The sequence below is a fragment of the Trachymyrmex cornetzi genome, unplaced genomic scaffold (assembly GCF_001594075.2).
Source record: "Trachymyrmex cornetzi isolate Tcor2-1 unplaced genomic scaffold, Tcor1.1 scaffold58, whole genome shotgun sequence".
Lineage (NCBI taxonomy): Eukaryota > Metazoa > Arthropoda > Insecta > Hymenoptera > Formicidae > Trachymyrmex > Trachymyrmex cornetzi.
In genome coordinates, this window is record NW_017299893.1 from 181,388 (window position 1) to 197,331 (window position 15,944).

General features: G+C 30.4%; 1 protein-coding gene across 5 annotated transcripts in view; it reads right to left on the reverse strand.

The window, feature by feature from the left end:
* The window catches only part of LOC108766400 (slit homolog 1 protein), a 119,217-nt gene that overhangs the window by 59,606 nt on the left and 43,667 nt on the right, over positions 1-15,944 (reverse strand). The window contains exon 1 of one of the 5 annotated variants that reach the window (XM_018515673.1): positions 9,835-9,901. The exons of the other annotated variants lie outside the window; for them this stretch is intronic. The gene's annotated coding sequence lies outside the window, so the exon portion shown is untranslated. Of the gene's footprint in view, positions 1-9,834; positions 9,902-15,944 lie in introns of those variants that run through there. 5 annotated transcript variants of the gene reach the window in all.

Below are 15,944 nucleotides of genomic sequence, written 5' to 3' on the forward strand. Positions count from 1 at the left end.
TAACTAATACGGAAATTTATAAAAGTTATAGCAATTTTTATATCAGCGGAGCCAAATTACCGTCATCGGCAGTTCTATATATATAGTGTTACAGGACTTCCCTCTTATTGTTAGAGCAAACAATCCCTAAATCGTTTAAAATTGCAAAATTATGCTATCTAACTATGCAAAATATATCTTCAATTTATGTGCTACCATTTCCAAGCAATTTCGATTTTTGCGCTGCAATCTTTAAGGGACTTCCCTCTTGGAGCAAACAATTATATTGATTCCAGCGCAAAAATCGAAATTGCTTGGAAATAGTAGCACATAAATCGAAAATATATTTTGCGTAGTTAAATAATATAATTTTGCAATTTTAAACGACTTAGGGATAAATATAACTGTTTGCTCCAAAAGGGAAATGCCTTAAGGGATGCAGTGCAAAAATTGAACCTATATGAATATGAAAGCGCATAAATCCTGTGTATTTGATTTTTCAAATCGATTCTTATCAACACGTGGGGGGCTGACTGATAGCCTATTCAGCCCTCCCACACATAAAAATTTTTTTTAGCTAAACAAAATGAGCGCAAAAACTTTTTTTTGCGGGTTTTGAAAGCGCATAAATAGCGCATGATTATATAATTTATTCATTAAGATTTGGTTAAGTGAGGGGACCAGCTAAGTAGACATTAATTATTGTTATAGTCATTTTAATAGGCTTGTTATAAAATTTAAATATTTATTAAATATTTATTTTTAGATAAAATTTCTTTTTTCTGAAAAATGAGAAAAAGCAACGGAAAACAGAAAAAAGTTTTTAAGATCCACTTTAACTTTATCAGCATGATATTAACTTATAGGGATACCTGAAGTTGTTATCGTAAATGATAGCGACATTGCTGAGTTCTATAGCACCATAGTTAATATAAAATTTACGAAGCTACGTTAAAACAAATTATTGTACAATTCTTTATTATTGTTTTGTTTCTTTATGCATCTTTACTTTTTCGAGCATTTCTAATTTTATTTTAACTTTATAGAAAAGTTAATAACGAACGAGATAATTAACGCGAGATAGTTAAGTGAAATAACCTCCTCGTTAAATTTAAATGTTTTTAATTCATTTTTTTCTGTTTATGTTGCTTCCTTGGGGAGGAAATTATGAATAAAATTTTCTGTTTTGAGTTCCTTTTGCTTTTTCCCAATTAATATTGATTCTATAATTATCTCATAATTAATTCTTGTGCGTTTTATTTTATATTTTTTAAGATTATTGGACACAATGTATCACGAGAGAGAATATTATTTTCAACAAAAAATTATTTTAAATCTCGGGGATTGCAATTGTCACCTATCGCACGCGTATCAACTGTATTATATCGCTTTTAATTTAATGGTTTGTGCTTAATTACGATCACTTAATGATGGTAGAATTCGACTGAAATAATGAAAGGCGGAAAAAATATAAAATCGTCCATTTTCATTTTCTCTTATGATGAGGCAGTTGGCATATTGGATCGTGATAATAGATTAATGTTCAATATTACGTCAGCGGATAATGCTATTACTACCTACGTAATGATCAAAACTACTTACTCCTACAGAAAACACGTATAATCTGCTCTCATCATAAATTTTGAACATTCAGCAGTAATACATTAACGAGCATTTAATTATCACGTAAATTACTTCGCCGCGATGTGAAATACTGTGTGTGTAAAGTTTTCTTCTACACAATAAAACTTTTTTTTAAGACGCTTCTAGGTGAGCCAATAAGTAAAGAAATTATTCTACGTGATAATATAAAGTGGTTCTACCTGTATACACAGAAACAGTAGCAACGACTTTCTCGTGCTTCATCATACAACACTTCACAATATATGATGAAATATAAGGCGGGAAGAATTGTGTCTATTTTCTTACACGTTATATCACTTTAGCCCAGACTCGCCGTTGTGCTTGTTCGTTCGCCAAGCCCGTGTCGGGCGATCCTTAAAAAAACATAGAAGTATTTGAGCTTGTAACGAGGCGAAAGTAAAGCTTGGCAAGCGATGATGATTTTAAAAAATTAACATTCCGGCGTACCAAGAATAATATTACCCTCAATAAGGTAAACGAGTGAATTATAAAATTGAAAGCAATTGCCGAGGTGAGAACTTTGTCGAAGCAATTAAAGTTCAGCGTTTCTGTAATTTTGTTTTTTTTTTTTTATACCTGCTACACCCACTTTCTCTTTCGCTTGATTATATTGGAAGCCGCGTTATTATCTCCCCACATTATTTCGCCCCCGCGTAAAAATCAATTTCAAGACGTGCGTATCTTGGATACCTTCTTCATGCATTATAGCGAAGTAAATATCGAGGGAATATGTTTTACGAGGGCAGAAGCATATGAAGCTGCGCGGAACTAACTTCTATCGCTTCTAATATCGGACGATGACGTTATTAGTATCGTTTTATCGCCATCTTCGAGAAATTACTTCCCTTTTCAGTAAAAAAGTTTACCGCGATCAAATGATGTAGGAATTAATTTAAAAAATGGATATGTAGAATATCTTGCACCGTATATAATATTTTAAAATTTTGTTCTAAACGTTAATCATAAAATCGGAAATTATATAGAAATAAATGAGAGAATATAACAATTTTTGAGTTATAAGCGACCGACAAAGTAGAGTCAATTAACAATCAATCAATCAACTTAAAATTCACGTAGATGCTAAATTGCATTTTTTAATAATTTTTATTCTCTCTGTTACAGTTATTTTTATTCTGTCTAATTTTGTTTGCCTTTAATTTATAATTCTAATATTGACTGCTTTTACATTTGAACACTATGGGCATCCACAATGCTTTCGCGTCATACATGTGACTACATTTCATTCTTGCTGACTTTACTTTTCCTCGCTTCTAAACGAAGAATCGAATTTTACTTTGTAATTTTTAATCACGGATTTTATTTCTGTTTTGTGAACTTATCTGAGAAAAGCGTTATTGTTCAAATTATTTTATTTTAAATTTACATTTTATGTTTACGTCCTAATTGATAGACCCGACTTGATTTATTTTACATTCTAATCGATATCTTCTTTTTATTATGTTTTAATTTATTTTTTACAGTTGTTATAATAAGTTCGAAATGTTCCATGATTTATCGTATTAATTGAAACAAAATAAATATATTAAAAGCTTTAACGAATAAAAATAAAAAATGAGTATCATTATAATCCTGGTTATTCATGCATATAACAAATTTAATAGATAGCGATGTAATAGATAAAATAAACGTTTTAATCCACGTTTAGGTCATCTTCAGTATAAAAAATTACAAAAAGGTATATAAGTATCAGGAGACACGATAGTGTCTCGGCGCTAAGATAAAAATAACGCCGCATAATTGTATGCTAAACCTCAATCTTGTGTACTAAGATATATGTACTATGGTGCGGTATGCCATCAATCAACATTGTTTGATTAACGACAACGTTGTGATATTTCGAATGTGTTCTTAGATATATTAAATATTTTTTTTAGATGCTTAATAATAAATTCAATGTAAGATCAGTTAAAAATAAAATAAATCTTAAAAATAAAATAAATCTTAAATTGCAAACAATTGAACCATTAGCTTCTGTAAGAATAATAAAATTATAAAATTATGAAAAGACTCATAAATATTTGAAACGGTCGAAATAGTATGGATTGGTGTCATGTTACAGAGGCAAGGTTACGCATAATGGAATGATCTGTGATACATTAAACTAAGAATACACAATAAATACTAATTGATTATATTGATTATATCCCCACCAAAAGAAAAAAGTGTCATAGATGTAAAAATAGTTCTTTACAGCGAGTTAAATAATTTTACATCTTTTTACAAATTTAGATTACGCTAATTCTGTTTATGTATATAGCTTTTGTATTCCGCGTGTCAGAGGCCTACTCAAGAATGAATTGCTTGAGATCTTTAAAATGATGAAAATATGTTAATGTACATAATGTATAAAGTTGAAGATTAACGAGATAAGTATTATATGCATACATTGGTTTAGTGTATGTACATTAAGAATAAGAATTTATAATAATAATTATTTTTATTATCATTTATAATTTTTATTAACGTTAATTTGAGTTTAGGATGATAAGCATTAAAAATGTCTAGTAAAGAATTCATACATGTTTGTTGGACTGCAAGAGCTATATCATCAACATATTTAACATAGAAATTAGGGACTATAAGCTGGTTTTTCTAGAGCTAGATTCCCAATCTTGTAACATAATATCTGCCACGGTAAATAACAGTGATGAATCCAAATGTTTGCTTATAGACCTTATTACATTGAAAATAAAGAAAGTGGAATTAAGTATTAATTTCAATAATGATACTTAAATTTATTTTTCGTAACTCAGTGTTCTGTTGCAATAGATTTCATTTGTGCGCAATTTCTTTAACTACTAGATCTACAGGTACATTAATAAAAAGTAAGATTACTTTTAGAAAACAAGCACAAAATCCGGCACATATACATTTAAAATTTTTTTGAAGTTAAATAGAAACTATTATTTTTATAGCTATTTGGAAGTGAACTATAATAAGTGATTTTAGCAGGAACATAGATTATGTAGAGAACTATCAATAGATGAAATAATGATACGTAGTGGATAACTGAGTTTGTTTTTGATGCGCTATTGATAATATTACATTTGATGTATTTAAGTAGTTTGTTTATATTTATCGAATTTGAAATCCATTCATGACTTCTCCGAATCATTAGTGTAAATTTAAATTCCGAAGTTATTCTATTATATAACAGGGTTTCGCTTATTAATTACATCAAATATCTAAACCAGACAACAACATTTTCATTTTATCTATACAATTCTGTTTATTAAGAGCCATAACAATATTATCTTTATTAGCATGTGAAGATCTGATGATATTTGTTTTTAATAAAGGTTTTTGTAGCTGGTAGCAACAAAATACTTTTATTTGCTTTATTAATTTATACGAATAAAATATTATCTTTCACTCGCCAAATTGGACTTTGTTCGTCAAATTGGACTTTTCTTTATTACCTTTTTTATATAGAACGATCTGATTTATTATTATTTATAATTATAATGATATTAATTTTTAATTAAATAAATCGTACTGCTCAACTGATATAGGCAATTCTAGCAATTATAGTGATTAAATGATTTAGAACCAATTATTAAATTTTAAATTGTTTAATCTTTCCAATAAAAATTTGTATTTTTATTTCCTTATTCACCCCCTTTAATTCCTATTCGTGCAGATTCATTAAAAATTATTCAAACTTGCCTCAGTTATGTTATTAAATAGTCAGAGTAATAAGTTAGTATTCCAATAAAGAATGTCTTTCTTTGGATAAGATATGTATTTTACCGAAATCCACGAGAGAGAGAGAGAGAGAGAGGGGGGGAGGGAGAGGGAGGGAGGGAGGAGAAACTTCCAGTATTTCTCACATCAGGTGAAATGTGCGAAGGGTGAATCATCTCTGGGGACACTCAATCATTCTGCGCTCTCTGCGCTCTCTGGAGCGTTTCTTCCCTTTAAACTGGAGAATCGTTAATTCGCCTCCTGCATCGACATTATCCCTGATGGGCGGGAAACCGAAGAATAAAATAGCACGTTTACGCTTGAGAGAATCGATTTCGACGTCAGAGTTAACGTTGAAATTACAAATACTTTAGCCATTTAGAAGAAGCATCGCTTTTTTCAAGAGATTTAACTTAACACATTACTTTTCTAGATGATGTTAAAAATGATAACGCCATTTTAAGATTTTGCAAAGTTTCTCTTTTGAAATAAAATTTAAAAACTGCCATTAAAAAAGTTCATATTTCTCTTTGTTTTATATTGAATGTTTTGAAACATTTTCAAGAGAAAGTATGTATACAAATTATTAAAAATCTATCTGTGTGTGTGCCAGAGTTTTTTAAGTGGTGTGTTTGAAAAAGTCTTAATTACGCCCAGTAATACGAAAACTCTTTAATCATTATTATATCTTTGTTTTAAAGTAACAAACAATCTCTCACAAAGTTTAAAAAGGATTAAGGTATTCTCCTTAGACACACAACACAGTTTCTTGGATCAAACTGAATTAAAGACTTATTTTTAACTAAATTAAAAGCTCTTTTTCTCGATATATGGATAAGAGAGAACATTTATTATTTATTCTATAGTATATATTTATATCACAGAGATGTAGTATAAAAATCTATATGAACAAGAGTTTTTAGATCTTTATGGAAGATGCGTTTATAACGAAAAGAGGAAGACTTCTGGACGGAGTAAGAAAGAACTTTGATCTCATTTTGTTGCAATCTATTCAAAATTAGACTTTGCGTATATTTTATAGCAGGCGAGCACCGTCTTAGATACTTCTTACCATCCTAACGAGAATTGCTCGAAGGATCTTATCGCTAATTTTTACAATCCAGGCCAGAACGTATTTAATCGCGTTTTCTGATTTCAGTAAGGGATAAGACCGATACGTGAGTCGATGACGGGACCTGGCTCCGGACTTCAGCCCCGCTGTATACTGTGATTTTATCGCTGAACTTTTGCGCCTTCGTTTTCCCCTGGTGCGCGCTACCCTTGTCCTATCGATTTCTGTGACGTAGCCCGCTCACCTCGTCTCGCTTCCCCGACCTCCACGTCCTTTTCATATTCGCTTACTATACCTCGTCTCTTGCTTTTTGGTCCGTTCCTTGATTCTCTCGATTCAGTACGAAGCGATTGATGATGCGAATGCGTTGCCGACAATGAAGCAGCTTAGATGATTTAGTAGTTTCTCTTTTGCTCTTTCACGTTTTGTATGGCTACACTTACAAAATACCCAATGTCAAGCAACTCTCTTTTCTTCATTTAACTTATATGCCAAAACTAGTTTCTTCTAAAAAAGAAAGTTTGCAATTTTTTCTAAAAGCTTTCTGGCTTTTAACCTTTAAGTATGTAAGTACGTTAGCCACAGCATCCCACACATAGATATCTTAAAAACTTTATTCTAAAAAAGAAAAAAGTATTGTTCATAATTCTAAAGTTCATTATTTATACATTTCTTTATCTTATAAGGGTATGAATAATGCAAACTTAATATACTATTATAAAAATATAACTATAAAAATAAAATTTCTTGGGAGTGTTCTGAGCGCCTTACCTACCTACTTAAAAGTTAATTTTAATTACCTTACATATTTATAAAATTATTTAATTTCTCGAAAGCTGTTTCAAATATTTCTTTACAAAATGAATTTGTTCCCAACAATAAACTACTGTCACTCGTAGAATAAATTTCTCTTTTGGTTTCCGAAATTCAAAATTAAATTTATACGTTGAACTGTCTCTATTTTCTGTCAGTATACTGAAAACTGTTATCCTTTGATAAACGTCAATACGTTCGACGCACAATATCCTCTGTAAAAATTTCAATCATTGATCGGTTAAGTAATTGACCAACGGTTGAGTAGCTAAAATTCACACCACTATCAATTCCTTCGTTCCGCAATTCAACCATTTTTTGGTAAAAGTGGTTCTGAGCTACGCTTTATATTTGTTGGCATTTGACGTAAAATCGAATTCAGAAAAAGCGAATTTAGAAGCGTGTATTTTAAAAAAATCCGACTTTTTTGCATTTTTGTATTTTGTATTTTCTTATTTAAAATATATTTCTATGGCTGATCCTACAGTAAGACAATTTAATACGTAATCCGGCAATTTAATACATAAAGCGATGTTTTAATACGACCACATTGGAGGGCAAAGAAATATTGCGGACTATTAAGCTTTACCTCAAATAAATCCTTGTGCTATAACAGCTTTAGAGTCCAGCAATATCTTAGCTTCCATGGTCGTTTAACCATTGCAAAGACGGTATATCTCATATACTTGCGTCACTTATTAGTCTCGAGTTACAAAATAATAATTCTAAATTTAAAGAAAGTATGAAAAAGTAGAGTAACAAAATAAGGATCAAAAATCTAATCAAAATAGGGGAGAATATACGGGTCTAAAAAAACCCCTGAAAAAGTCTCACTTTGTACAACGAATAAAATTTGTCGTAAGAAAGTATATGGAGATAATGGATACGTAAATAGGTCAAGATACGGAAATACATTTTCTATTCTGTGTTCTTTTCATCGACGTTGCATGTGTAGGGCACATTCCATGTTTTATGTGGAACGTAGAACATAAAATAGGAGGGAAATAATTACAGGAAACAAGAGTGACGTTAAACGAGGATAAACAAACGAGAATAATAATGGCCAAAGGAATCAAACAAGTGACAAAGACAATAGCTGTATAAACGACAAAACAATCAAAAAGGACGAAATTGCCGTGGCTCAAAGCACTCGCGTTTGCACGTATCCATCATGTACGAAGATACGAAGGCGATAATTCTATCCGGTTCTCGCGCTTGTAGAAGAATATGCGTATAACAAAGATATAGTTTGCAAATATTGTCGGAGAGACGATAAAATCGATAGGGTGAACGGCGGTGAAATATGCTATGTATTTTCGAGGGTAGGTATCCGTTAAATTCATCTCGTGTTAAATAGAAAAGTTCAATTTTAAGCATCGTATATGACACAAAGCTACAATCGCGCTGGTCGACAAAAAAGTTGAATTAATACTGTAGTTTTATCATCGAATTCTTTTCTTGTCAAGCGTAGTTGAACGCGTATCGCTTCCGCGTGACATGTGGCATTAAAAAGAGTACAATTTATTTATTTAACTTACAATATCTGCATTTAAATAAACAAATTTTTTTAATTTCTAAATTTTTTTAATCTCTCTTCTTTTTTTTAATTTCGAAATATTCCTTTGGAGCTTAAATTCCATTGTTATTTTATTCACAACGTTTCATACGCTACATGTAACAATTACGAAATCAAAAATTATGGCGTTGTATAACGGTAGGATTGTACAGCGGACGGAAGAAAAGAGATAAAATGGAATGGAAACACTGTGCAGAACTATTGCGACGAGTGTTTTGAAAGCTTTTCTCTGTATTTTGCAGGGCAGTTGGTAACTGTTAGGGTGCGCAAATTTACTGCTTTCAAGATAGAAGTGCATCTAGCAAACAGCAACGCAAAAAACAGACATACGAGAAACACGTGGGCCATAAGAAAATACGTTAATAAATGACGATAGAGTAAAGAAAATTCTCAGACGTAAAGCTGTCACAGAGAAAAAGAGGGAGAGATGGTGCTAAAAATGATAGTGAAATAAGAACTTAAACAGAATCTAAACAGAATGTTGTCTGGAGATATTAATTATTTCATTTTTAATAAGAACGGTATAATCAAACAGACGCCACTATTAAATAAAAATTTAACAGGTTATGCTGATATTATTAAAACCTTATTAAATAAAACGATTTTTAGAATGTCATTCAGAAAATTATCCGTTAAAGACATTTAAAAGTAGGAACATATTGGAATGAAATTCCATCTCTCGGTCTGGTTTTAAAAGCTGTATTTTAAACAAATTTAATTAGAGGCTTAATTGTACACTTAATTGTACAAATTTGATGATTAATTAAAATAAATCAGAATTTGATTAATTTGCAGTTTGTTTCAAGAAAAACTCAATTTTAATTTTATAATTTACACATCATTCAACACGGTAGCTCATAATAATTTAAAATGTAATAATGATATTAATTGTGTTACAAATATTTATACAATGATATATTCTCATGACTAAAGCGAAATAAAAAATGAAAAAATGCACGCGTAATTAAATAAAATCAAAATGCAGGCATTACGTACATATAAAGCAACATTGTTGGGTATAAAGAAAAGTACAGCAAGACTTTACCTAGAAGTTCGTTCTTTATTGCCTGGAATGGCATGCCACTGTGGTAGCGTAGAATCTTATTGCTTTCCCGACAACGCTGTGAATTTAGAGGGCTCCTATGTGGAAGAAAAGGAAAAAAGTAAATTGCTAAAAGAACATTCTATTCAACTGCGGTGTAAAAAACAACCTCAGATATATCTTAACCACTTTAAAAACTAACGGCGACAATTTCCACATGTTCGTTTCACTTACATTTAATTATAAGGAAAATTAAATATAGAAAATATCGATAATTTATTGGTATCTCATGTTTAATATTATTTAACATTAATTACGTATTGTTTATTGCTTTTGTAATCTCTTCAAAAAGTTATTAGGTACAATTATATTACTGTCGAAGTCGGTGTGTGTGTAATATCTGTTAACATTTTCATCAAAATTGATGCTGAAATATTATTCCATGTATGCATCATTATTTCGTATCTAAAAGTAATAGTATTAATTGATATTTTAATAGTTATTTATTAATAAATCCATATTAAAACATAATATTATATACTGATTTTATGTAAACATATTATGATAAACATACGATACGAAATGGATTACATTAAATATACCTAAGGCTACGGAAAGAAAAATTATTATTGTTTTTACAACAAATTAGGCTACATTGTGATATAAAATCGTGCAAGTACGATATAGGATCGAAGGGATTGAGGAACGAAAACTTTGATAGAAAGTTGCTTCCGTCGATTCTTTCCCGTCTATCTGTACATTCAAGTCCCTTTTTGACTTCGTAAAATAAGTTTAGATTTCTTCTGACTTTAATCTCTCTTGAAATTGGCTTATATGTAACAATGGCAATGTTTTCTTGTTGGATCAATACAAACAACGGATTCTAGTGCAGAAAAAAGACGATAAGAAATAATACAGAAGTTGCAGAAGTCATCCGTCTTAGAATTAGAACAGGAAGTAGCCATATACGTTCTCTTGCAAAACGTTGAGGAAATATTAATTTAATGAAAATTTAAGAAGAGAAAAAATGTATGCATCCAAATGGCGCAACGAATATTTAAAGCTATGCCGGTCGGTGCAACTAGCGAGATGAGAATAGTATTTATTTATAAAGAGATCCATTGACACAGAAAACTCATGAAAGTGTCCAATTTTGATGAGCTCTGAATATATTATTTTCTAGAGAAAAATAAGGGCTATGTATTTTTTTATGAGAGTCAAATGACACTTTCAGAGGATACGACGGTTCTTTGAAGAAAGTTGGTTATTGTCTTTTGAAGCGGATATCGTCGAAACTGTAAAAAATAGGAAAAAATATTAAAAATAAAAGTTGAATGATTTTAAGAGTACTTAATAGTTTAGAAATTTTTTAATTTTTATTTTTTTATAAATAATAACTTTTTATTTAAATAAATTTTTTTAAATTATTACCATTATAAAGTACTTTTTAAAACTTTTCATTCAACTTTTTTATTCAGAACTTTTTCTATCTCTTATAGTTTCGATATTCGCTTAAAAAAAGAAAGCTGATTTTAGAGGGATATTGCATCTCCTAAAAGGGGATTGGGTCTTTATAAAAAAAAAATACGTGTCTCTTATTTTTGTCTAGAAAACGTATTTAAAGCTCATCAAAGTCGAAAGGGAACACTTCTATGAATTTCCTTGTGAATTAGGGAATTTCAGCCACAGAGTCTTTAAACAACTATTACATCTCGCGCGTAACAAAACGAGCGCAGATCAATAAAGGAACCGAAGAAGCAGAAATAGTTGCTGTCTGAAGATGGTAAAGAATGAAAGAGAATGGATGGAGTGACGACAAAAACCCTTAAATGAATCTTTCTTTGAAGTTATTCTCGCTTTGCACAACTTTGTGCGAGATATACACTCATATATTCAACCAGTATCTTTCTTTTCATATGTTGTCCTTTTTTATCATTACTAACAAAAGGATATCTGTAACAAGATGATGTCTTTTTCTCCTTGAGATATAACAGAGAGACAGGAAGAAGAGAAAAGAGGAGAGACAGGATTTCTTTTAAAAGAAAATTTTAATTAGTTTTGATAATATGTACCTACATAATCAAATTATACTACCTTTCGTTTACATTCTTTTGTCTAATTTGCAATAGATATTTTCTTAATAGAAATGTTGAAATATCAATCATTTTCATGATTTTCAACTGAACTAAAAATGAAGAACATTTTGGCCTTTATTTTTAGAGTGGCAAACAAATAAAAAAATTTAATTTTTTATTTATTTTGTATTATTTTACTTTAATAAAGTATTATTCTTTAACTTGAATGATTAGTTATAAGAATATTTAAAATTGAACAAAAAAATTTTTTAAAGAAATATCGTGTTTTGTGTAGTTAATTTTTAGGAGATCAATGTAAATTACAATTATATACAATCAATTTCTATTTTAAAAGAATTAAGATTGGTATGACAGATATTTGTTTGGAGTACAATCTTTACTTTTGCTTAATAATTCCCTTGTAACATTTTGCAATGGCACAAATAAATCTCTATTATTTCGTCGAAAAGACAAAGGAGAAGAGATGAAAGAAGCAATTTATTTGAATCGCACATAAAAGGCAATTGCAAGGATATCGCGTGGAAATGGATAAAGGTAAATTTCTAGATGAAAAAGAGATATGGGGCGGTGCCGAGCAGAAAAATAGAATATGCACCTGCATATCGAGAAGTACTGATACGAAGAGCCATTTCCTTATCCGTGAGCTCAATGACAGTCGCAACTTCTTTGAGTCGTTGAGATACGAATAGACAGATAAGGCAAGCATATAGTAATCTGGAGAACAAAGCACAACAAAGTTGGAGAACACGGAACTAGGACACACGCAGCTCTCGGAAATTAAAAGGTCAGAGATAAAGTTTTATACCCAAATACGACTATAATATAAATAGAAACACGAAAGCAACAATTCCCAGACTAAAGCGATAATTATTAGAAAAATCATTATAAACCGAACAACTTTAAAACAATAGGATTATATTTCTTTAACATGCATAGATTGATATTATATATGTTGCTAAACTTTACGTACATTGAGAAAAATTTCCAGACTTTATCCGTTCAAAATGTAACGAACGGATATTTCCGATAGACTTTGATCGTATTTATAGGACTGTCCGATGAAATTTTAAGACCATCCGATAAAATATTAGAAAATTTCATCGGACAGTCCTATAAATACGATCAAAATCTATCGGAAATATCCGTTTGTTACATTTTGAACTGATAAAGTGTGGAAATTTTTCTCAGTGTATTATGAATTTTATTAGCTACATATTTTTATTTTTCTATTTTTGTCTGCCGATAAATTACGAGATTCAGTCTTTGCTAGTTTTCTTTGTAGAATAGGAAATGCTATGAAAACTCTTCAAATGGGCGTTAAAGATATCCGAGAAAAAGTAAGAAACTTAATTGCTTCTCAAGCTTCCTCGGAAATGTCAACTTTTTCAGTCCGTAATCGATCTTAACCTGTGAAAGATCGCGTTTGCAAAAAAATCACATTTTTATTCACCGTAACGCGAACGACACATTAAATCTCAGATTGTATCTTTGATTGATTTTCGAGAAAGTTATTCACGAGGGGGTAACCACTAGCTGAAATATTGTCCCACAGATTACATGATTCCATCTGTTTACAAATAATTTTTTTCATTACTATGAAGTAATTTGGTAAAATATACGATGTTATACAATGATTTCTCGTGGTTGCATATGTAATTATTGGATTATACATAGAGATTTTATGTAAATTTTATAATGATTTCGAGGATTCTGTCCCACGACTTATATTAAGTGGTTACTTCCTCGGTTATTCAGACATCGCATCCTAATATAGTTCCTGCTTTATTATCTTCACGTTTCTTTTCGTAACATTTCTTATTCAAATACAAAACTTTATCTCTGACTATCGTCGTGTTTCATTTAGTAATTCACCGGTTTCCATGTTTCGGAAATGTAATCTTGCTGAGTTGTGTAACAAACGGAAGACAGAAAGAATATAAGCAGTGTAGTTAGTTGTATTCAAATTTTGTCGTACGATTTTTTTTAATGTAACGCATACATATACACGAGTATATATTTTTACTGATTTTTCAATCTGCAAAACAATCTGAAACGTAAATTACCGAAATGTAATGCAACATTTGATTTAAGTATATGAAAATTTGTGAATGAGAGAAAAAGTATCAACATATCTCTCTCTCTCTCTCTCTCTCTCTCTCTCTCTCTCTCTCTCTCTCGTCTTGCGCAAATCGGAACATATAAATGCTAACAGATGCCAGACAAGTGCAACTTCTTTTTCTTTCAAGTTGAAGCATTTCCGTCTCTCGAGTCGAGTCGACGATAGTTGTACGTAAATGTAAAACCAAAGGAATAAAACATAAGAGTGGAATAAGAGATACGTCGAAAAAAGGTTAAGGAAGTTTTCGAGCTCACTTCTGCGTCTAGTTAGTCAATTTGAACTCACCTAAAAGCTTTAAATAGAATTTATATTACCGTAATAAATTCGCGAGGTATCGTAAAGTTTCAGTCAAAATTCTCATATAATTTCACAAAATCTTTCTATTTATATTACGATATTTGATTAACGTTATAGAATCATATATTTTAGGTTTAATATCTTATAAATATCTGCACATTATTCAGCAAGAAAATTTTATAGGTGTTCTATAACAATTAACCATTAATAACCAGAATAATCAGATCCCATTTTAAAATTACAACAGGACATTATCGCATTTGATGACCTACCGAACAAAACGGGATCGTATTAACCATATAGTGGCGCTTTAATCTATACTTCATTATGAGTTGAATCACACATTTAACAGTTGCGACATGGGAAATTACTTCCAGCGAATCTCCGGAGAATTAAGATTATATTTGATCATATTCCTGGTCTCCTATCGAAGATCGAGCTTTGTTTCAATTCCTTTTTGAGCTCTCGAAATCGATTCGATTTAATAAAATATAAAAATTCTGTGTTGGAAACTTTATATTTAATAATTATTAATAATCGAATACAAAACTTGAGAAGAAATATACCTTTTGTTTGGTAGAAAAGTAATATATCTCAAAACTAGTAACAACTAACATTTCGTGAGAACATTTTTTTAATTCTAAATTGAAAAATGTTATAAGAAATCTTTTAATGAAAAATGACATAAGTCTAAATAGATCGTTTTTCTATACTTATTTCAGCACCGACAATACCCCACAGAATATCTAAAAATATTTTTGTTCTATAAACAATCATTATGAAATTAATTAGATGATAATCGATATTTTTGCAGTAAATTGGAAGACATCATAAATTCTTTAGCCAGTGTATCAATTTTGAGAACGCACTTTTATCGATAAATACATACCTTCATTTCTAAAATTCTATACTATACATAACATGAACTATATGCTAAACGCGTTGACATCGCAATAATCACACTCTGAATACATAAGCCTTATATTTTTTTAGACGGAGCTGTCGTATCTACTAAATGCATCTAATATCAAATATTTCACATCTGTACATTATCATTATGCAATTATGGAATTGACTGCCAAGCTGATTGAGCTTAATACGAATCTAGTATATAAATTTAATATAATTTTGATATTTTCTTGTTTTCTTAATGTCTTAATATAATTTCTATCATTCCTTTAACGTCTTAAACTTTTAGCATTAAGTATTGCACTTTTTCATCCAGTAACATCCAGAAATAGATGACAAAATTTTTGCGGAAATTTATGTATCACTTAGATATAACATATATGATATTAAATGTGGAAGTCACAGTGTCAATATTCTGTCCATATACTGAAACATGTAAAAATCCTAGATCCGCGGCTATAAAAGGATGACCTCACTTGAACGAACGGACGTATTCGGCCGTTCAGATTCCTAAAATTAGTTCGAGATCAATAAACTACCATCTCAGGATGCGATTCTTGCAAGTCGTATCTTAAAATATCTACGGACTTCTTAAAACTTTCATTATCGACTTACGCGACAAGTATGTGCGCGTGTACATGCTCGCAAGTGTTTACTCGCATATACAAAACCGACTTACATTACAAATTTAT